Source organism: Papio anubis, chromosome 9 (assembly GCF_008728515.1).
Source record: "Papio anubis isolate 15944 chromosome 9, Panubis1.0, whole genome shotgun sequence".
NCBI lineage: Eukaryota > Metazoa > Chordata > Mammalia > Primates > Cercopithecidae > Papio > Papio anubis.
In genome coordinates this window covers 73364833-73390137 of record NC_044984.1, presented here as the reverse complement: position 1 = coordinate 73390137, position 25305 = coordinate 73364833, and the positions used below count along the sequence as shown (strand labels likewise).

Below are 25305 nucleotides of genomic sequence, written 5' to 3'. Positions count from 1 at the left end.
TGCGTCCAAGTAGTTTTAAAACCTCAGTTGAATTAGTCACCCTTTCTGAGAGACTCAGTCTGTTGTTTAGGAAATTGAGATAATGCTTGTCCACAGATAATTACATAATAAATATAAAACTTCTCTCAATAGTTTTCAGCACAAATAACTTTGTATTCAGGGAAAGTAAGTTTCCTCTTCTTTTTTCTTCTGCAAATTCATTGGCACTCATAATTACATGGTCAATGTCTGTAGTGACATTGATTTGTGAACTTGGAAGTGTTTTAGTTTATCTCTGTTTTTCACTGTCCTCGGTGGGAAAAAAGTAAATCAGAAATTTTATAGCTAACTTACAGAATAGCTATGATGACAAAAATAGATTTGAAGATGCTTTGAAATAAAAGGGGCATACAATATAAAAAATAAATTTATTTTGGCAACAGAATAAAAATGTTAATGGGTGAGTTAAATTTTCTACTTAGACAAAATTCAATTCTTTGAAAGATCAAATAAAAAGAATTACACTGAATTATTTTCTTAAAAAGCCTAGGTTTGGGCACCATGCATTTTCTAAACTTCTGTTCTTCCAATACTAGCTAGCTTTCTGATTTGGTGCAAATAGACATTTGTGCACCGCAGTTTTCATCTTTAAAGTAATTTTTGGAGGGGTTAACTGATCATCCTTTCAGGTTCCGAATTGTATGATGCTGTGGTTCTTTTTCCTTATAATTCTTTTTCATAACACTATAATTTATCAATCATATGATGCTATGATATTATTTTCAGTAATAATTGATTTTTTAAGAAAGGAGATATTTTCAGTATTTTAGGCTCATCTCCTCACTACCTATATATGCACAATTTTAATTGAGGATCACTGTGCATGGAGAAACAGGGTGAGGCAACTTGATAATTAACAAGCTCCTTATAAAAGAAAATAAACCAATATTAGAGGAGAAACTTACTAAAAGAAATGGTTCCTGTTTTACTAGGCTCATGATAGAATCTCTATCCTTTAGCTCCATTTCTTTTCTCAACAGTCCAAAACCAATTTTATAACTCAGCTGTCTCCTAGCCAAATGTGCAGCCTGCTGCAGAGATGAGTTTGTGAAGCTCAACCATACAAAATGGTATATCTAAGGAGTGCCTGCATACATTTGCAAGGATGTTTTCATAGCTGAATGGAGCTTTGCTTCAGTTTGGTTTTCTGTTTTTTGGCCTCTTTTTCTGATGTAGGTTTACCAAAAAAATTAAAAATATGTATCAAGAATAGAACAGAGAGAAATTGAGTTGGACTAAAGACTTACGGCTTACAATGCAATTTTGTTAAAAGTTTAGCACCAATGTTGACTAAGTGTGAGACAATGTCAGTTTCCTATCTCATTAAAGTATTATTGAGAAGCTGCATCAATTCTTCATGAAACCATTTGGAGTCATCATCACACTGTGTTTTTACTTTACCACACATTAGGTAGCCTTGCTTAGCACTGGCCTAGGAATTAAACACCACAGGTTTCTTCAAAGAGTTCACAGAGTAAACAATATTTAAACATTAGAATGATACATTTTCTTCAAAGTGCTTTCTTTCCAGAGCACAGAAAACCCAGACCTATTGCTGTGGACAGGGAACAGCAGGCAATAGCAGCAATATAAACTCATGGATGTATCCATCTATTTTCCACAGGAGAGACAGAATTAGGAAAGGAATGCCTGGTGCATATACTGTAATGCAGAGAATAAAGAAATCACACTTCTCTAAGTTCCAGCACATACATATTATTTTTTATTGTTTATATTCCTGTTAAGACTGTGCTTTCAAAAAAAAAAAAATAGAAAGTTGACTTCATGGTAATAGTACATAATATTTTCTTCTTTTTCAGAGAGGAGAAGAACCAGTGTGCACTTTTATTATTCTGCCAGGGAAATGTCCTGGGCATGCTGTTAATTGAAACGGACAACTTCCTAGGCTCAAAAAATCTGTCAGGTGGACTTGTTGCAGCAACATAATGTTAACCACAGGCACAGATGACATGAGTCACATTCACAACATGCTGCTGGTTAAACTGATTTAAGTAGGTAAAAAATAAGTGTTGGAAAATAAACTGATGATCACAGAAACATACATTAAAAAACTTCTAATTCATACTGATGAAGGACATCCTTAGTATTGTACTTCATTTGCATTCAAGGTCACAAAAGCTCTTAATACAGAGATCGGGGAAAAAGACAGTGGTCTTCCAAATAATTTATTTTGGATTTGAAATGTCAGATCCTGTATCAACTTGGAATGCAGTATTCATTCTCTTGACATATAAACTGACACTACTTTTATTTCTCAAAATGAGGTTTTTACATTAGCTCTTTGGATAAGTGTCCTGTGGTGCAGTATATCACACAAAAGCAATTTGTAGAGGTGTGGGAAAAAAAATTTATTTTTGCATCACAGGAAATATCTACTTGTTAAATGGGTTATGAAAATGAAAGCATTTTAATACTGTAACAAGAATTGATTAGAATTTGTTTTGCTTCACTTACAAATTCTACTTCTGGTTTCTCTAGCCAGCAGTTTTATGTTTCTCCGACATGAAAGGAGTTTAGTAAAAAAATAAATAAATAAATGCTGTAGGTTGTTTCTTCACTTCTAACTCCTCCCAGTCCCATGTCATTTTTCCCATCAAAGTTAAAAGTAACTAACATAGTACCAACCAGGAAGATGAATCATAGATAAAATGTCTCTCATGTTGATTATTCTTGATAATTACATCTATACAGATAGCAACTGTGTTAGGTAGGCACTCTGAATTACAGTGTTTGCATTAACTTTTAACTTCATTATGATTATTATCATTATGATATTCATTATCACTGTGTAGATTGGTTTATGTAGTTATATCATCTATAGGTTTTGCAATAGAATCCTGGAATGTTGATGGTAATTCAAACTAGTTATCTCATGAGTAACTTAATTTGGCTTCAAAGTTTTGCAAGAGTTTTAAAGACAAATCTCCAAATTAAGTTATTTTAAGAAGGACACTAACAGAATACTCATGAAGGAAATATTATTTTCATATATTTATAGACTGTGAAATCACATTGTACTGTCTTTATTTGACAGTACTTCTCTCTTTCCATTAGATTGTCAGACCATAGCCAGCAAATCTGTGACCCCTTGATACAGGACAAGGCTTTAAACACTGCTTGTTGATTGAATAAAGGAGAGAAACAAGATACAGAGAAATATAAAATTGAGGTTTGGCAACTCCTTAATTTAATGGACACATGTACTACTTTCAATAGGAATTTGACGAATAGCTACTGTTTACAAATTATGTCTGTGCTTAGCAGAATACAAAACACTGTACTTATACTATTTCATCTAATTTTAGAAATAATTATGAGGCAGATATTATTCTCCTATTTTAAGCATAATACAACTGAGTTTCAGAGAGAATCCAAGCAACTCATAAAATGTTTTATAACTACTAATTCATGGAACTGGGATTAACATATGTCTTTCCCAAATTATTAGAAGGAAACTCTTTAACTCTCAAAGAACCCAGTCTTTATGCTTATTGAAGCTAAATAATGATACCCATAAGGAGTAACTTTTCTTCCAGGAATGTCTTGCTGCCCACCTCTAGAAAGTTTCCACCCCCAAAAGGCAAATGTTTTTCTTTAGGCCTTTATAGGACTTAGATTTGGCCCATCCAATCAAGGGAAATCCACTTCTAGCAGCTCTTTCCTTTCTTAGCACTTGGTTTTCACTTAGAATTTGTGTCATATAAGAGGACAGATTTTAATAAATATGCAAAAACTTTTTAAAAAAATAATCTTTTGCCCTAAACTTAGATCTACTGTTATTGATGGAAGAAATCTTCGTGTCCTTCTTTGCCCTCATTATCTGTTGCCATCCATGCTACACTACTCTTCTAACAAAAATAAACAATTTTATTTCAAAGCAATCTTTTTAAACCCTCCCTACTGACCTCTTCACCTTCAGCCTAGACCATTGGCATGGCTTCTCTACTAGACTCTTTGCTACTAGCTTTATATGACTCATGTTACTCCTTCTATCCATTTATTTCCTTGTTGATAGAGACATTTTATCAAAGTACAATCTAATCATGTCAATTTTCTGGTTAAAAGTCTTCAACAGCTGCTTCCTGAAATTCCTTAGCAGAGCATGTAGGGCCTTTATCAGCCTAGCCTCTTTTTATATTTCCAACCTCTTCCTCCAGCATTGGCTCCCAACTCTTACATGTTCTGGCTATGTTGAAGTCCCCTCCCCACAATTGTCATGGCCCTTTAGATTTCCTAATTTTGTATCACACACATTGCTCACAACCCCCTCCTCATCTGTCAGTTTGTTGGTAAATAAAATACTTTGAAAAACCATTAAACCATTATCTCTTCAGTAACATCTCTATTATAGTTTTTGAAATATCCTAGTTAATTTTTCTTTGTTGATCTGTGTCTCAATTAGAGACTCTACCACTACATTGTGGTTATTTGCTTACACGCCTGGTTATTTTATTAGACAGCTAGCTCATTGAAGACAAGGGCTATGATTAATTATTTTGCTATACTTAACACTTGGTGTAACGCTTGATATAAAATAAATGCCTAATACAAGTAAGTATAAAATGAATGTACTACAATTATTTCTGATATTCTTGTCTCCTGATCTGAAGTCATATTCTTCTTAAATGTGAATATCATAAAGCAGAGAACTTCCAAGTTCTCAGGTAGCTGACTTGAGGTTGTTTTTTAAAGTCACCTTCGGAAATCTTGTGGATTATTCGGGAGTCACTATATTTTTCTCCATTCCCATCAGGGATTTCTAATAGGTCAAGATGTGATGGATGTAAGAAAATTTATGTAAACACAATAAGCCCCTTGTCCATATCTAGAAGCAGATAATTAAACAGACCAATGCTCTGCCTCTTAAAATGCCCTAAATCATCATAGTTAGTATATAGTGGAGTGGATTTATGGTGGCCTTTATCCATCAAACTACTCGACATTTCAAATAAAAAATAACAATTTTCCCAAATTTATATCTTGTTGGTAGTTATTTATTTGTTACAAACTGAATGGGAGACCACATGCAGATATTTAAATGCTGGGCATATACTGGACCTTAACTTAATCATGATGCCTTCTCCATGACATCATTAGTAACAACTTCCATCGATTTTAAAAATCCATTTCAAATTAAGTTGCAGAAAGCACTCCTACCCATTTAATGCTCAAGGATTTTGTAATTGAGTTTTTCCCCTTTAAAAGTATAAATATACCAGAGGATAATATTTCTGACACTGGCGCCCTTAGTAAATAATTTAACTGATTCCAGATCTGAAAAAACTGATCTCTATGTAGTTTAAGTTGCTCTCCCTCCCCAATTTATAAATAACAATGCAACAATGTTTGTTAGTTGAAATATAATTGTGACCAGTATGAAAGCAGTTGCACTGAGGACAGCTGTTTAAACAGGAACCATGTGACTCCAAAGGAAAGCATAATGCTTATGGAAACACACTAGATGCAGCCTTAGTTCTAGAAACAAGTATGATATCAGAGCATTGAGGAGCCATAGACCTATTTTGTTTTTGAGCTTTTATCTGGAGATAGGTGTTGTAAATTTACTACACATGTCCTACCTCACACAGATGCTGTGATAGGGAAAAGATGTGAAATCTTTGATATTATTAGAGAGAAAGAACTTCTGTTTTTAACTGTCTTTGTCTTTGTGTTTCATTACACACAAAATTTAGAAATGGTAACATAAAAATATCAGGTCTCCATTGTAATAGTTAAATGTGTTTCAGTGAAGGAAGAGTTATCACCTGACCCTATTAATCTTGATTTGGGATAAGTGCTTGACAAATTATTTTCCAGGAAAGGAGGCACCATGGCTCATTACACTGTGTTTTCATCTTAGATCTGCTGTGGACTCACTGTGCGACCTTGGCAAAGTCATTTAACCTCTCCTTACCTCAGATTTTTCATTTATAAGAAGTGTAGATAATCCTGGCCTACCTAGCCTGGCAAAAATAAACACTAGCAGAATACGTTAAATAGGTATGTACATGGAAGATTATTGATATAAAGGATAAACATGATGGCATAAGAATATTACTGTGTCTTTCACATAAGCCTTTAAACAAATTGCTTTCATTTGAACTTCAGAACTGTTTTGACAACTAGGTATTTTGGATTCGTTTAAGCGAATGAGGAACGATTATATTTACTTCGGTCCATTAGACCCAAATATTCTGGCTGCATATGTTGTTTAGATGAATATATTTAATGCATAAACTTTTATTTTTCTGGCTATTTAGGCTCTGATTCTTCTAGTTTAAACCATTAGCAAAATAGTAAGTGATAGAGACAGCAACAATATGAATCAGAGAAAACAAATTGTCAAAGAGATAATATATGGTATAAATTGACGTGCACAGCTATAGAAAATAGGAAAAGCAAATAAAAAAGTTGACTACTTCTTGTTACTTAAAATAAAAGGACAATATTACAAATACATTTAAATTTGTATTAAAATACAAATATATTTAATTTATTTAAATTAAATAAATATATAAGCTATGCTGCATAAGCTTATATTAGAGTGCACATTTAGTTTTGAAACTTTTAACTTACATTTAACATCAAAGTTTTAGAATGCATTTTTCAAAGAGAAGAAATATTTTCACTAAAATAGGCATGATATGTAATGATTAAAGGGAAGAATTCTAAACATTATTCTAAATAGTACAAAGTATTTGAAAAGACTGGGAATCATATCTGAACATAGGTTTCAGGTTAAATTTCAGAAAAAATAAATTATACTAACTATGATAATTGTTACTGACGAAAGTATTTGAACTGGTTTTTCGTTAGAAGTTGTCAAAAATACCCAAGGCTTATTTTCTAACAAAATGGATATAATGATAGAATCTTGGTCTTATATGAAGATAATGTTCATAAGCTTACCCTTCTAATATTCTCTCCTAGCCTTTATATTCTGTAACTAGCTAGAATAAAAGTGGCTTTATATAGTAAACGAAGAACCCATCTGATGTTTTTGCTTTGTTTTCTATAATTGGACTGGATTGGATATTTTTTTATTAAGACCTCCTAGGATTATAGAGCAAAAACCAGAAGAAATATGGTGAAATATGGTTAAGATGCTTGCAGGTAAGATGGGAAGATAAGTTATTGAGAAAGGGCTACCATTCATACAAATGGGTGCTCCAACAGCATCTACTCATAAGAGAGTTGGCTGAAACTCAGGGTGCATGTTGTAGTTACAGTTTACAAACAGTTAATCCTTCTTGGAGTTCCTGGTGCCCATTACTGGACTCAGCACATATAAAATATTGAACAATTATTTGATGAACCCACTCAATGAACTGAAACCATAGACTTGAGGCTCTCAGAGTGTTTTAAACCCTCATTCGCTTCTTCAACAAATACTTATTGAACACCTACTATGCTTAGGCAATATGGTAAACACACACACACACACACACACACACACACACACACACAATCCCTGTATTCAGTCTAGTTAAGGTGATATTAAGCATATAAACTCATGAAAGAGAATACAATAACAAACTGAGAAGAGCACTCTACAAGACAGAAATAGTGTTTAATAACTGACCTTGACTGGGAATCAAGGCAGGCTTCTTTAGTAAGTGACTCCTGAGCTCACCTGTGAAAGATGAGTGTTAGTTAGGCTGGTGTGGAAGCACGCAGAGGTGGCAGAGACCTCCAGGTAGAAGGGACTGCATGGGAGGAGGGGACTTGTAATGGAAAGGGGTGTGGCACAGTTAATGAAACAAAGAAAGAGAGGGGATGCATCTGGAAGTGGGCTGGGGTACAACCCAGAAAGCACAGCAGGCCACATTAAGGAGATTACCTCATCATAAAGCGTAATGAGAAACCACAGAAGGAAAATGCCATTCGGACTACAAAGCAGTGGCAGTCCGGAAAGAGGCACAGGGAGCAGCTACAGGGTGCACTCTGCTGTTTTCAGAAGCATTGAATACTTGTTTATAGACAGCTGTCTGTTTTTGCCTACACACTTCACAAAGAACGAGGAGATATTATAATAAATTTTCCCTTCAGCTCTTTTTGAAAGGAAGAGCTATATAATGGTGACATGATCACATTGATCCCAGAAGTACCACGATAACAAATAATAGAATTGGAAAAGTTATTCTTTCCTTACATATTGAAAGCTCTACATATACTTACATTTTTGTGAACAAAGAAGTGTTTGCCATTTGTATATCAGAATAGTATCTGCTCAATTATGCTTGAGTAAGAGATGGTTTGTGCTACGTGTGGTAAAAAAGTAAGATATCATCCAGGTGATTGGATCCAATTTGCCTCTAAAACTTAAATCAGTATCTAGTCCACAGTTGTCTTCCGTAATAGATAATATTGTGGTGGAACTTCACAGTACTCAGTTTACCATATGTGGTCTGTCTACTCCTCAATCAGCACCCACTGTGCTGGTTCCTAAAAATAGAGTCTGGACCTCTTCTACAAATTCCAAGTTCTCAGGTACAGCCTGAGAATATGCAGACATAATATACCACAGGTGATTCCGTTTTTGTTGTTTTGTTTTTGTAGTCCCAGCTACTTTGGTTTTGAGATGGAGTCTCATTCTGTCACCCAGGCTGGAGTGCAGTGGGGAAATCTCCGTTCACTGCTGCTTCTGCCTCCTGGGTTCAAGCAATTCTCCTGCCTCAGCCTCCTGAGTAGCTGGGACTACAGGTGCACACCACCATGTCCGGCTAATTTTTGTATTTTTAGAGTAGACAGGGTTTCACCATGTTGGCTAGACTTGTCTTGAACTCCTGACCTAAGGTGATTCACCCATCTCAGCCCCTCAAAGTGCTGGTATTACAGGTGTGAGCCACCACGCCTGGCCTAAAACACCCACAGATGATTCCTAAGAAAATCTATGTTTATATTTTACGCAAAGTTTCCCAATTATTCATATATATATGCAGCACCTAGGGAGCTTATAAAATGCAGATTCCTAGGATCTACACCCAGAAATTTTAATTTAGGAGGCTTTGGTCACAGATTTTTGTTTTGTTTTGTTTTTATAAATCTCAGGTAAATGTTAAGAGCAAAATTGGCAGCTACTGTTTTAAAAATTCTTTCTAGTTTATTTGAACTATTTCTAGCAAGATCTCTCAGAAAGCATACAGATTCCTGTGGTGTAAGTTCTTTGAGGTCAGGGACACGTTTTTTTTCAACTTTATCTCCTTAATACCAGGAAAGGATTAACTCTTATTTATTCTTAGGGTCTCTGATGAAATGCTATTTCCTTTTTGACTAGATGGAATGCCCTCCTATGAATTTGCATACTTCTCTGTAATTTCCCAGTCTGGTCACTCATCACACTTTCTTGTAATAAACTGATTAATTATCCTTCTTCTAAGCTAGTATGTAAACTTAAGGAGATATTGTTTATTGTATGTTCAACAGAATCTTTAATATCTGGCAGAGTACCTAGCAATTAATAAATACTTATTGCATGAAAAATTATGCAGTAAATGTTAAATAAATGTTTCCATTACTTGAAGACTGTGGTCTCTTCCTTAACTTCCTCTTCACTAATGACATTATATTATTTCGAGTAAAGTTTCATATTAGATTCTAATGCAACTTTTTAGTCATTATTTCTTTTAAGAAATAGAAAGCAAATTCTGGAAGAACTTTTCAACAATGATTGACATAATGACCTAAATCTGGCTACCTCTCACCATCTCTGCAGGTACAATTCTAGATCAAGACACCTCTGTCCTTCCTTCCCTTTGAGGGGAAATAAAATAGGTTTGGAAAATGAAAACATTCTTATGGGAACAAGACTGCTCAGGAATTAGGTAAATATAAAATGAGGGGTACAATTAGAGGATCTAGCTTTAGAAGAAAATTGTCTTCATGAAATGAATAATGAAAATACAGATAGAAAGATAAAATGATTAGGATGGGCTCTAGAAAAATTTTTGAACTTCCATACGGATGGCCTGAAAACTGATAGCAGGACAGGACTTTATGAGTCTATAGTGAAGGAATAAAGGCATAATCAGTGAGAGCCAAAAAATCAGAAGATCTGGGTGTTTCAGAGGCATTATATGAGGAACTGAAGTTTTAAATCAGGAATCCAGGTTTAATTAAAAAAATATAATACAGAATAGTTTAGTGGGCTTTACTGAATAAGAGAGGGGTTAAAATATAGATACCTACCCTCCCCATTTTCATACAAAGATGTGAGGCCTTCATCAAGGCAGGCAGTAGGAAATACTACTACAAACAGCTTGGTCCCTGCTATGAACACATAAGGAAACACTTTGAAAGGAGAGCTTGTTCAGAATGAAACGGAGGATTCCATAGTAGGCAACCAAAGTGAGAAAAGGGCACATGATAGATACGTGTGAGACACTGCCCACCTTTTATTTTCTGAGAGAAACTGGAGACACCTCCTTACTCTAATCTTGAACTTCGACTTGGAAAAAAAAAATCATTCAATTTGTTTCTATCCAATTTTCATCTTGTCATGGTCTCTTTTCAATTCTAATTCTATTGATTTTTTAACCTCTCTCTCCATCATGCTAGGAAGATATTGAAAGAACAAGATAAAGAAATATTAACCTACAGTAATAGTAATAACCTACAGTATTCATCTAGCAATAACAAGAAACTCATAAAACCTCCAGTACAAACCTCAGACTCACACAGCAGCATTCCATTCACAGACACTGAGAGGCAAGTAAGAAATGTTGGAAATATTATCAGAGCTCAGTATTGTGAATCCAGGAGAGAGAACAGTGACAGCAATGACGGGAAAGTGCCATGAAATATAGAGGATGCTGTCTCTGTGCTAAGCTCAAAGTACCTGTGGAGAAAAGCACCAAATCTAGGTTCAGAAACAAAAATAAAAGAAAAGAAACATAAGAGGATAATGAAACAAATGAAATTGATATTGATGGGGAAACAAAGAGATGCAGGCATAAGCACATCAAATTTCAAAATGCTGAAAATCTAAACAGTTAAGAGCGTGAGTTGTAGATTTTTATTCATTTCAGTTCTGGTTGAACAGCTAGATGATATTAGGCATATTGTTTAACCTTTCTAAGACTCAGTCTTTATCAGTAAAATGGGGATAATTATGTTACTTACTTCATAGGGTATTTCCATGGATTAAATGAAATAAAATATACACATATTTATCATGGTACCAAGGAGCCAGTAAGAACTTAATACCTGTAGTTTAGTATTAATAGCTATGATTTACATTTGCTAATGCTCATCCATAAGGAAGTATGCAGACAACCAAAGATTATTCTGAGGTCAGGGAAGACTGAAAGTAGGTTTGCCTACTGCTTTTGACAATCCACAGAGTGTATGGCCTTGCATAAATAATTGGAATTCAAAAACAAAACAAAACAAAAGAAGCAAACAAAAAACAGAGGGCTCTTTATCTAAATGGTAAAGATAAAGTCACTAAGATTTAAAGTATTAGTGTAGGAAAATACAATACACAGTAATCATAGACATTTTTTTCTTACAGAAAGTACTAACCATTTATAGAGCCCTTAAAATATTGTTTTGTATTTCATAACAGCCACAACAGAAGTTGTCACATACTAACAAAAAGACGTATCCTCGTGCAAGTTAAACATGTAATGAAAGTGAACAACTCATATTTTAAATTTGAAGGAAGGCCACTAAATGGAACAATCACATTCCAAGTAATCTTGGAACCATAAACATGGTTAGAGCAAAGCTAAAGTTTCTATAAATTTTACCAAAATGTTTTTCCTATAGAAGAAAATTGTTATTGAATCATATTTTCTTTTCCAGGTAGTAAAGAAAATCAATTCATAGAGTTGTAATTGATCCCCTATTGTGTACTTCAAGCTATGCTAGACTCGGTATGGAGAAAAGACATGGGGGAACTTGTCCAGGAGGACATTAGGCAGGAAAACAAGGCTAGCAAAAAGCAGGAATAAGCAATGGGAGATGGCCTAGAAGGCATTTGGAGCACCTTACGTATCCAACATGCTGCTGAATCCAGGATCCTAGAAATCATCTGTGATTCTGTTCTTTCCCTCACTCTCTACATTATCATAACCTATCTATTCCATCTCCAAAAAGTGGTCCAAATATAACTACTTCATACCATTCTCACAGTCACTATTATAGTCTAAATGACTTCCATTATTCCCTTCAGTATCTTAACTCTAATCTTTTCTCCCTATAGTAAGTATTCTACCCAATAGCCAGAGTAAATTTCTTGAACATAATCTAGGGTCATAGTATTTCTCTGCTGAAAACATCTCAGTGGCTTACTATTGCAATTAGAATTAAGTCCAACCACTTGTCATGGCTTATAGGATTCTACATGCTGTGCTCCTGCCTATTTCATCCAATCCTCTCTTCCTCTTTTTATTAAACTCCAGCCATACACTCCTCTCTGCCCCTAGAACAAACCAGAGTCACTCCTGCCTTAGGAATTTTGCACGTGCTGAATCCTCTGTTTGGAGCCCTCTTCCTTCAGACATTCCAGGATGGCTGTTACTCTTTAGGTTTCAACTAAGAAGCGAGCATTTCAGACAGCCTTTCTCTGACCATCCTATACAAATGAACCTTCTACTCCCAAGTCACTAGTCGTTATTCCCTTTTTATCTTCATATTTCCCCTCACCACAGTAATCACTATTTATAGGTATATATGTTATTTTCTTTTTTTATTTCACTAGAGTATAAGTTCCTTGAGGGCAGCGATCCTGGCTAACATATTTATTACTATATCTCCAAGTCCTTCCTAAAACCAGTGCCAGACACTTAGAAAGCATTCATTAGTTGAATGTTGAATGACTGAAGGGGGTCATTCCTTATACTTTTTATCCACATGCATTTCCTATCTCTGAAGCCATCTACTTCCCATGTGCTCTTCTGTCTTTGATGAACATTTGCACTGAAATTATTTCGTTACCTCTCTAATGAGAATTGAGCTCTCAAATCTATTCGCCTTCTGCTCCCAAAGCCTTTTCTTGACACATCCCAGGAAATTAACGTTGATGTATGGGAACAAAAAAAGGTATAAGTATGATCTAGCTTTTGTCCTCCACTCCCAAATTAACCTTTCATTACCTTCTGAGTTCAAATGATCTATTAGATTAAGACAAAGTAAACTCGAGATATTTGGACATAGAGGTCCTTAAGGGCATCAAGTTCCTGCAGTACTGTTACTACTACATGATGGTTAAAAGGCTTTGGTCAGGACTGAGCCAGGCAATAATCTCCGAATAATGTTAATGAAGCTGACTACAAAAAAATACAATAATCACATAAAACATGCATGTTTTCACCCTCTGGAAAATAGTTTCCATGTGCTCAATGACTAATGTGTCTTACTTTTAATTTTAAATACCTGAATAAACTAAGAGCCATGAAGGTCCAGAGGACAGGGTGGTCAACATGGCTTGGAGTAATTAAAGAAGCATCGCAGAGGAGGAGGGACTTGATACAGTCTTTGAATTACGGATGAATGTAAACAGTTTAAAAAGTTAAAATAAAAAACAGTAAAAATAAAAATATGAAAGTGCTATATTTAGTTATATAATTTCCCCTCACCTAATTTTGAGGGGAGATTTGCATCTCCTCTATGCCCAGTTTCTCCTGGCTGGCTGTCATGCCCGTCAGCAGTAGGAGTGGCCCTTTTGCTGAAAAATGGCCAACAAGGTAACTGTGAATAATTTCACATTGAAAACACTCATAAATTGAAATGTTAATGGGCAGAGCAGCTTGGGAGTATATTTGTAAGGATACAGACCACTTCTTTCTTTACAACTCTGCTAGTGACTTGAAAAAATTTACAGAGCAAGAAATATCAGGAACTACATATCAATCAAAGTCAATAATCAATGCAAGACATCTGAATTACTTATAAATAAACCGTGTTTCAAAGGAATTAAGTGTGATAATAATGTGTTCTGCCAAAAGCGTCAGCATGGCTGATCATGGAGAAAGCAGGAACTGTGTTGCAGGATCCTCCCTTTTTCCCCCATTGCAATCAGACTTACTACGCAAAGCTCTGAAGCTTTCCGAGAATATCTTCTCACAAATATCTAATGATCCTACATAGTATATTTCAGATAACAAAACCCAAAACAAAATTTAAAAATCACACACACAAATAAATAAAACAGATGGGACAGATGTCATTTCAGGGGCTCTCAGAAGATGGCACCAAATACTCATCCCTACTGACTGCCAAAAGATAAGAAAAGCCAAACATACATCATCATCATCATTCTTAGTAACATGACCAGTTTCTCAAGAAAAGCACCTGTTGCCTAGACCTCTTTTATAGTCACTGCTGCTTCTGCTTTTTCCCCTCACTGAGCATTCCAATGACAACGTATTATGGGAACCACTTCTTACACACTAGCCACCCTTTCGCCTTGGCAATATCAGCCATACAGGAGCCCACTTGATCCATTGGCTAGTCTTAACCAAGCATTCCTTTGATAATCGAATCTAATACTTTAATTCCCAAACCTGATATAAGCGATCTTCATACATGGTCACAAGTTGGCCTGCCAGAGACAGGAAATCCTAAAAGTAATGAATGCCATCATCTCCTCTCTAAGCTAAAATAGAAACTGTATTTTTAATCAATTTCAAGATTTTGGTCCTCCCTAGAAGAAAACCTTGAATGAGAAACCTCTCTAAACTTTTTATTCACAGTCACATCTGGTTGTTAGGAGATGAGGCCTGTGGTCTTTCGGCATCTTAAAAGGTGCACCGGAAACTTTCAATGCAAAACAATTAGGGAAAAGAAATGTAGTCAAACAAAGCACCTGTCCAAATGGCAGTACTCCTTGGGGTGTCTGATTCTCACCCATGAGTGTTGAGGTGTTTCCATGGTGGGAAGGATAATTTGAAAATGTGAGTTTAGACTCTGGCCCTCATGACATATATACCTTCAATGTGACCAGTTCTCAACTTGAAATTACTTTTGAACTCAGTGAAAGCTTTTGGAACTCTGACAATTTTAATTATTTTCTGGTTTAGTAATTAGTAAACTGCATGGCCAATGCTTATTTAACTGCCTCTCAGTCCATAACCTACATGTCTGTGTAGGGGCCGTGTCTATTTACTATTAAGGACCTTGTCTAGTATCTGATATATATCACTAATAATGCTATTATATATGCAAAACTAATAAAATCATTTCTGAAGGGGTTCCTATGGGTCAGATATCCCATTAAGTGTTTTACATATACTATCTAACTTAATGCATGATTAATGTAAAACAGGCCTGAGATAGACATTATTATTAGCTTGAGTTTTCCTATAAGGAAACTGTAGACGAGCGAATTAAAATTACTTGTCCTAGATCTAGAGCTAGCAAAAGGAAAACTGGGATTGCAATTCAGGTTTGTGGGACCTTAAATTCCACGTTCTTAATATCCATGGGGGGTATGCTTTCTATTAATAAACATTTATATATTGAATTTCATGATATGAATAAAATATTATCATGAAAAACATTATTAATAAATAGGTTCAGCTATATTATGAGTTCATTCATACTCTCTTTCTAAAGTCTATGGCTGCCCTATAACACATGTTTGGTGCACCCTTGAAATAAGGTTCTCCGCTGACTTCATGTATAGTTAGGGCAAATAAAATTAGCATAGTCACAGAGAAGCCTTATTTGCTAGGACTGAAAGTGCTAAAGGAAAGTTTTACTGTGCCCACACAATAAGCATCTCTTTATAAGATGCTATTATGGTTTTCAAGTTACCTCCTATGAAACCCTGGGGTTTCATACAACTAAAGTTAAACTTCAAGTTTCTGTGTAAACTCTGCCTTGAAAGTTTGAAATTATATGAGCATATTATTCACCAAATCACCAAAATCTATTGTTTAATAGAAAGGATCTTAGAGTTAGCTGTATTGATCTATCTCTTATAATCATGTGAACTGAGGCAAGTTACCGAACCACTCTCTGCTCCATTTGCTTTATCTAAATATGGAAATAATATTTTCTTGATAATGTTGTTGTGAAATGAAATGAGGTAAAGTACTTAAAGGAAGCTGAGACATACTAGATACAAAATATTGGTCTAGAGTCTTCTCACATCTATATCAAAATTACGTTATTATTTTCATTCTGTGTTTATGAACAATTGCTACTGTACTAATAAAATATCCAAAAGCAGTTGCAACATCAAATCTTTCTTATCTTTAGCCCCAAGCCAACAAAACAAAATAGCTATTTTATTGACATTTTATTGAAATTTCATTCAAATCACTTACGCTAACTAAAGTAATTTATACAATTACTTATTCAACTAAAGAAAACAGTAGTAAAATAAAAATGGCAAAATTTGTGTAGAGCTCAGTATTTCCCAAAATTGTCCTCAGTGCTTCATATCCAAATCTTGGCATTGATCAGGTACATAAGAGAGGTCAGTGAGAATTAGCTGAATTAGTTTCATGCCACAATTATTTTGACAGAAATTGCAATTGTCATCACTTTCATATTTTTAATTTATTTGTTTTTAATAATAATGTAGCATACTTTAAAATGCCCAAATACATTACCTTTGAGAATTTTAGACAACTGGTAGCTTTCACTGATAACTGTACATCAAATAAAATTTCAGTGAATATGATGTTTTTTCATTATCATTTCTTATACATATAAACTACATGTGACTACCTTTTCTTGAATAGAGTATTAGATTTTAAAAAAGAGGGTCATTAGATATTTGGGAACATAGAAAATGGAATTATTAGTGGCATCAGAGTTACTTTAAAGATGAAGGTTAACTATTTTCTTATGGTTTCTGCTTTCTGCTTATGGCTGTTTTTACACATAATTGATGCTTTTCAAGATCCTGGCAACTGTTGCTTTAAATTGGAACAAAAGAAATTAATCCTTTTAGAGAGAGTGATGATTCAAACCTGCCGGATGGAAAAAAAAAATAACTGTAATCTGACTTCAAAGCCTACATTTTTCTTTGTAGAAGTAGTTTCTATAGAATTATGTAAAATTAAATGGGACTGTCCAACACTTACAAATTGAGAAAACAGACTACATCATCAAAGTGTAAAGTATGAATAAGTCATATTCAGGAGCTCAGAAAGCTCTGCAGTATAATATGAATGAAATTATACCCTTTTGTAATCAGAATTAAAGCAGCAACAACCAATCAATGATGCATACTAGGTTTATTTTACTACTACATTATTTATTTAACTTCATTGAATATCTCTAAATTTTTTTCTAATTTTGCAGTGATGTCTTAAGTGTGTGCCTGTTCATATTTATGAGGCTTTTGATAAGCTACAACTCTGCCACTGTGGGTTTTAAATAACATATGTGTTGCAATGTTGCTAACGTTGACTAGGACTGTTGGTGTTCGGAGAGAATACATGAAGGTAAGAAGGCAGGTACACTAGAAGAGTGAAGATTGCAAGTCATTAAGTGGAATTTTTGTGTGTGTTTTGGGGGGGGATCAGTTCTAGACAAGTAATTTTCAAGGGACTGGGTCTAGGAGATGTCATGTGATAGAAACACTTAAATTTCTAGATACCAATCACTGGATCAAAGGCACTACAATTTTTTAAGGGAAAAAAATGGAATGAAGTGTTTGGCCTGAATATCCTAGCCAAATTCTAAGTTGAGAGACTATAGTCTTCTTTTCTAAGTCTCCTTGTAGTTTCTTTGGGAGCTGTACTCTCTCATTGAATTCTTTTCTTAAATGATTTTGCAGTATCATTGTGATCTGTTAAACAACTGCTGTGTTCCACTCCAGTGGTGGGTCAAGTGATTTCTGCACTCTGTATAGTTTGTCTAGTTTGTAACATTCCCTAAGGGAGAAAAGTGCTGCATAAATAAAAGATCCTTGTACTCATTTTAAAAGGAAACTACATACCGATCTTAATATAACAGATATATTTTTAAAACTTTAAATCTCATAAAATCATTTGCAAACAAAGTGGGGGCTCCCATTTTTCTCATTCTGCCTTATTTTACCTCCTCATCTCCTTAACAACAATAGAAGGATCCCAAAGGAGTGACACAGTGAATTTGAGAGACAAGGAATACATAGTTATTAGTGATGCTAAACTAGATTCACAGTTAGAGGCGACTTGGAATATAAATGAAATAAGCTCAGGGCAAGAGTTCAGGGCATTTCAATAAAAACAGCATGAGACTATTTTCTGTGTAGCTCCCTACCTGGATACTGAAATTGAGGTCCAAAAGCCAAGCTTCATTAATTAGGAAAAACTTTTAAAAATGTGAAATGATGAGACATTATTTTAAGCAAAATTTTCCTTCATAAAAAAATTAAAAAACTGGCAATGAGCAAAAAGCCAAACAAGGAATATTTCATGTTGAAATCACAAGTGCATTGTTATTCCTCCTACTGAGGAAATTTCAGCTAAGAGCAAGTAAGTTATTCATAAATGAAAATTATAATAAAGGAACAGCAAGCATATATCATGATTGCTTTTATTTCATAGTCTTTCGACTGGGGAGGGAGATCATTGCATTGATGCACTTTATCTTTGCTTAAGCTCACTTTATCCATGTTATTTCTGCAAAATTTTTTAATCAGCAAAGGATTGTAGTAAGTCTATAATAAAATTGATTTAATTGTTTGAAAGAAATGAGAAACAAAAACTATATTTTTATACTTTTTATAAAAGGGATCTATAAACATTTCTATACAACTGCAGCAGTGTTTTTTTCCTTAAATATTTTAGTTATTTTATCATGCAGATGATTAAAGCAGAGAATGCTCTTAAAATAGAATTATAAAATTCTGAAATCACCAAAAGCAAAACATCTCGGTTAATTCAACCACTGAAATTAATCCATGCACTCTTTTTAGCTTCTCTTAAATTCTAAGCAAGTGCCAAAACAAAACAAAACAAAACAAAAAACAAAAAAACAAAAAACAACAACAAAAACAAAACAAAACAAAACTAGCTTATTTGAGCGAAGAAAGTTGAAGAAATCAATATCCAGAAGATAAACTTCACATCAGGAAAAAACAGATGATAAGTTTGTACCTTTCAGCAAGACAGTATTTTAAAATCTGCATCACTTTGACAAAAATATTATCACCAGAAAAACACACTTTACAATATGCTGTTCTCTCATGCATCATTGACACTAAGAATAGAAAATAAATTGGTAGTATGGAGTGCCTTTCAGTTCCAATTTTTCTAAAAGCACTTCACAAAGCAATTAGTCAGATAATGGTGGTGTGCTGACTCCTTGAGCCTTTATATAGTCACTAATAGCACATGATCTTTCCAACCGTTAGAATGGATTGTAGAGAAAGCAGTGTAACATCTCTAGTCTTCTAAACCCTCGTCATAGATTCTCCTTAAATGCATTGTTTGAACTCCATTCTTTATAAAATAGAGTTACAATTTGCACTGAAGGAAGAGAAAACTACGAAGTATGGATATTTGAATCCAATTAGTAATAGGAACTAAAGTTAATGTTATCTCTGAATGATGAAACTTCAGAATGTTCTACTGACTATACTACTGACAGTGGCTTCATTAGAGGGATAGGGGCTTTTTTATTTAAGAAATGAACTTCATAATGTGTAAAGGATTTGCAAAATACCATCGTTTTAGTCCATTAAATGTAGCATGTAAAATAGGTAAACTGGTTACATAATGGCAATTTTTAGCTATTAAAAATTTAAACTAAAAATCTCCTGGAGCCCCTTATACTTGCTGTAATTTTTACACTAGAATATTATGTGAATTAAGGTATGGACAAATAAGGGATCCCATGGGCATACACACTAGAAGCGTAAACTTTCAGAATTCTTGGAAAGGCACTGTTCAATTATTTAATTTATTTGAAACTTTCTGTTGACAGTGTGGCTAAGATTGTTTTTGTTTATATTTTGTAAGTAGAGATATTTTGAGGAATTTAAATTGGCGTTTCTCGGAGAAACTGAGTATATAGGTATTTGACCAATGGATGTTGATGTAAAAGGTCAACCACCTGGTCTAACAACAATATTTAATTCATTAAATCATGATTAAGAAAAAAACGTATTCCCCAAACAAAATACTGATTGGAACCCTTTGGCCCCAGAATAATGTGTATGACTAAGGCACCATTAGAAAATCCAACCTCAGTCTTGACAGCTTCAACTATAGAGACAAAGTATAATTTCCCTTTAAGTATAAACAGCTTTATGTATTCAAATTAAGAAGCAGTTAAGGTGGCCAGACACGGTGGCTCATGCCTGTAATCCCAGCACTTTAGAAGGCCGAGGTGGGTGGATCATCTGAGGTCGGGAGTTTGAAACCAGTTTGACCAACATGGTGAAACCCCATCTCTACTAAACATACAAAATTAGCTAGGTGTGGTGGCACATGCCTGTAACTGTAATCTCAGCTACTTGGGAGACTGAGGCAGGAGAATCGCTTGAACCCAGGCGGCGGATGTTGCCGTGAGCTGAGATTGCACCATTGCACTCCAGGCTGGGCAACTAGAGCAAAACTCCGTCTCAATAAATAAATAAATAAATAAATAAATAAATAAATAAATAAAATAAAAAATAAATTTAAAAAAGCAGTTAAGGCAATTCTAAAAACTCATTTTAAAATACCACTTATGTTAAACAGCAAAGGAGGTATTTAGTTTCCAAGAAGTTTACAATTTTTAATCCTTCCACTGTTTAGCTGTAAAAAAATTGCATTCTGCTTTCCATTTTGTTTGCAGCTGAATCACAGCTTAGTAATGGTGAATTAGTTTTGAATTACTTTAGAGATGATGTCTGTCCTATATTCTAACACACCCCAATCCAATTTAATATAATCTGATCTAATATTGGTAATGTTTGCATTTATTTCACACTTCAAACATTTTGTATATTTCCATGAACTTCACTGATACATTTCCAATAGTCAGCAGTTCTCAGTATGAAATAATATCCAGCTGTATAATTGAAACCCTGGCACATATTAAGTACAAGTGCTTATTTAAAATGTGTAGTGATTAGAACATTTTCTCTCAAATCACATCATATTGAAGTTAATGAATTCTTTGTAGGGATATTAGCAAGCTTCTACACCTTCTGATGATCTCCTCTCCTGTTCTCACTAACACTGAATATATTAACTACTGACAATGACTGATTCCTGAGTTACCTCAATTCAGCGGGCCAAAGTGCTACACTGGACGCTGCATTACACACACCTATCCTCTCTATAACACACAAATTCAAATATTGAGAGTGGGATTAATTTAATTCCAGTTGCTATTAATCACATTTGTTCTGACAGACATACATTTCATCCAAAATAGACTATTCCAGGCTGGAGGGATTAGAAAAGAAAAGGAAGGGCGATATAAATCAGAATTGAACTTGTCATTAGAAGAGCTGTTAGAAACAGTTTACATCATGGTTATCCTGGTTTGATCAGCACTATTAGTCTCCCACTTTTAGACAAAAAAATAGAAAAAGACGTCAAAGATCTAGACTCTTGAAAAATAACCCTCAGAAAGTGAAACTATAGATATACAAAAGAATCTTCTTTTACAAATAACACCATCTTGTTGCCTTTAAATTGTTTGCTGCCTTTCTAGAGAGAATGTTACAAATGAAAGCTCAAAAACACTTAGAACCACAGCCAAGAGCATGCTACTGCTCCTTGAATGATGCTAATTTAGATGAAAAACACCAGATAGGAATTTCCAAAAATTACTTGCTGGGTCAGAGCTTCCTATTTGAATTTTATAATTTATTTATTGGTTAGTTGATAGGGCAGAGCACTAAAATAAGCCATGTTCTGTGACATAGTCCAGAGTGTTGATGTTCTAGAACATCAATATTACTATCTACAAACGAGACCTTTTTATCACCACACTTTATTCCACCCATCCCTTGATCAGGAATCAGTGTGATAGAACGAAAATTTCTGTCAATATGGAAACTCAAGATATTGACCAAATTTCCACTGGACTTTGCATATGGCTGCACAGCAACTTGTTGTACTTAATGAATGATCCCATGAGGAAGCTCATATTATTACTCCAATTTTGCAAAGAAAGTAACCAGATTCAGAGAGAGTAAACAAATCGGAGATCACAAAGCTAGAGAATGCAGTCATGATTTCAATCAATTTAGTCTAACTTGAGAGTCCCCACTCTTAAACACTACTAATTCTACACTGCTTCCCAAGATTTCTCAAACATCATATCATTGTTTCGATACTGCTTTATGATTTAATATCCTTTCAGTAAATCTTACTCAGCCCAGCACCTCCATGTGCAGGCCTTATGCTAGGTGCTTGGTGTTATGTCATGGCACAGTAGACATGACTTCTGTCCTTCAAGTGCTCACAATCCAGATCCCCGAACAAAGCAAGCAGCACTGTTCCTTGGCAAAGAGACTTCAGATATAGGCTGCAATGAGTTCACACACTTAGGGTTATCTTCCAATGAGGATGAATGAAAGTTGTTTCATAGTGAAATCCTGACTGTTGTGCTCTTGCCCCAACTGTTCCTTCAGCTAATTTAAAGGTCAGTGTCTGTAAAATATCTCCATGCTTGGTCATAATTTCAATATTTTTCTTTTTCATAGGCAAATGAAATAAAATTACTTCTACTCAAGGACAGCACCAGGCAAACTATGAAGAGAGCAAGAGTCATTTTGGGGGTTCTCAGATCCTGCTCTTTCTTTCCTTTTTCTTTTCAGATTATTGTAATTCTTTTGTTTCATTTGTTCTCAGATGTACCAAAACCTGGTCTGGGGCAAAGATCTGATAGGAGTCAATTTGTTACTCGTTTTGAACTTAAATGAACCCAGTCTTTCCTTGTTAAATGTGGACTGAGGGTCGGAGCTTTTGTAAAGTCATTTCAGGCACCAGGGCCACTAAGAGAAAGACGGGGTGACTGTGGAGTCAGTCTCACTTCTCCAGAATTGTTCCTTGAAGCAGTGGTTCTCTTTCCATGAGGCTGCTAGGTGAGGGGATACATTTAACAAGTGTTCTCTGCTAGATACTGTCTTTTCTTCCCCATGTGTCTTTTCTTCCTCACGGCCTTTCCTACCCATCATCACATCCCAACTCTACTCATCCCAACTCCACTGTTTTCCTCCTCTTTTCTAAAAAAAAAAAAAAAAAAAAAAAGAGAAGGAAGGAAAGAAACAAGGCAGAAATATACATAATTTGGGTAAGAGATGGCTTCTGGGAGGGCAGAAGATACTCTCAGTGTATGCTCCTCCTCAAGTATCACTTATAAACTCAAGAGAAGAGAAACTCAAGGTTGCTCACAGACTAGTTTAATCCTATTTTTAAAAGCAAAGTATTACCACCTTCTCCTAGTGCATAATTATTTAATACCTAGCTGTCAAGAATATAAGATAATTTAGCCAAAATAGAAAAGCCCAAGGCATTGGGAATAACGTGATACATAAGTTTCCCTATATTTTGGTGATCTCTCTTTATTTTAGGGATTCTGTGAAAATAGCCATAACAGAATCTTATAGAGTTATCTATCTAGGTCCTTCTAAGTGAGAACTGCTCACACTATCCACAGGAATGATTCCCACAGGCCATGTTTTTGTTCTAAGAACCTCTTTCCTGGCTACTGCTAATTCACTAATTCATATAGGATGGGTCTCTTATCCAAATAGAAAAATCAAATGACTTTCCTGCCAGTTTGGAATTAGAACTGAAAGATGTAGAGGCATATGCTGTTGGGCCTCTAAGAGACTTCCAGAAACCTGGAGACCACACTCCTGCTGCTCAGCTCCCTGTATTTACTTCTGATCCCTCTCTCTCTGAGATGCTAAAGCTTAATGCTTCCTTGGGTTCTGTAGATAGCCCAGTGTCTTTTTTGATTAAAATCACTGAGATTAGCTCACATGGTTTCTATGACTTACCATTCAAAGATTCTTCATACAGTGTCCAGGCCTATATTTATCCCATGAATAATCCAAACTCTGTTTCTCTGTTTCCTTTAAAGCACTGCATTTCCCAGGCTGCTTTTGTTAGTTTACTCGTGTTCTTTACCTCTCCGATTTGTTTGACCCATTTTCTGTATTTTGGCAAACTAGAGTTGAGTAGGAAAAGAAGATACATGGATTTGTAGGGTGTCGCATAGAACTTTACAGCATCCTCAAATCATACTGTTCTTGGGCTTATTCTGCATGTGCTGTTTGATGTGGTGTTTAGAAACCTAACTCTTTATAGGTAACAGTGTCAACATGGCCTTTCTGAACTTTGAGAACCTTAAAGAATAATCTATTAGTGTCTAAAATAACAATCAAGGGAAGTTTAAAGCTCTTCCCCATGGCTTTAACAAAATTCTGACAAAACAGAACAGACAACTAGCAGAGTTCCTATCTCATTATTTTCTCTAAGTTGGTCTCAATACACTGGTCAAAGGGAAAAGGTGCCTTTGCAAGATTCCCCTATAAAATCCTGAAACCAACCCTTCCTTAAGGGACAAGACGGTGCTTAGTAACATTTTTCTAAGCCAAAATCATGGCAATAGATGTGATCAAGGGATTCTCTTGAGAGCAGCTGGATATTATATTCATTGGAAATTACTATTAATGCCTCTTTTTATGGTTTACTTAATGCATTGAGGCAGCGAAGCATAAAGTTCAGCAAAAGCTAACAGAGATCTTTCAACCAAATAAATGGTATGAAGGTAGTAAAAAAGAGGTCAAATTATACCTATAATTACACCTGTAGACCTTATTGTAACAATCCTGGATGGAGATAGACCTGGGTTATTACTGACATTATGGACAATAATAAGTTCAGTTCAGAAACTTCAGGCAAGTTTTTGATCCTACAGTGAGTAATGTTACATAGACAAAGAAAACTATCTTTGTTTCTAAGCAAAAGGATGTCATTTTCCATGTAAATTAAGACTGAATGCAAATAACATCACAGTTCGTTCAAACAGCAATTAATTGGGGATTGCTTACATGTTTGGGGCCACTTCTTCTTTTTTTTTAGTCCATCTGGTGAACCTCAGCAACAACTGCAGGAATTGGACACTGAGTGAAAGGAGGCTGGGTTAAAAAAATCCTCCATTAGATTTTCCCAGCCTAATCTACCTTGGGGAACCAACAGACGTAGATATTCAATAGAAATTAATCTCTTTCTGTTATTCAGTCTTACAATGCGTCATTCTAATACTGATTACACTGATGTTCTAAGATATGCTGGCAAAATGCTACTGTAATACAATCTCTTTGCTGCTAGAAATGAAAGCTCTTGA

General features: G+C 35.0%; 1 protein-coding gene across 8 annotated transcripts in view; it reads right to left on the bottom strand.

Annotated features, from left to right (window-relative positions):
* Positions 1-25305, bottom strand: part of SYT1 (synaptotagmin 1) — a 587652-nt gene that overhangs the window by 432248 nt on the left and 130099 nt on the right. For 2 of the 8 annotated variants that reach the window (XM_017946030.3, XM_017946032.3), the window contains exon 3: positions 7643-7693. The exons of the other annotated variants lie outside the window; for them this stretch is intronic. The gene's annotated coding sequence lies outside the window, so the exon portion shown is untranslated. The remainder of the gene's footprint in view (positions 1-7642; positions 7694-25305) is intronic. 8 annotated transcript variants of the gene reach the window in all.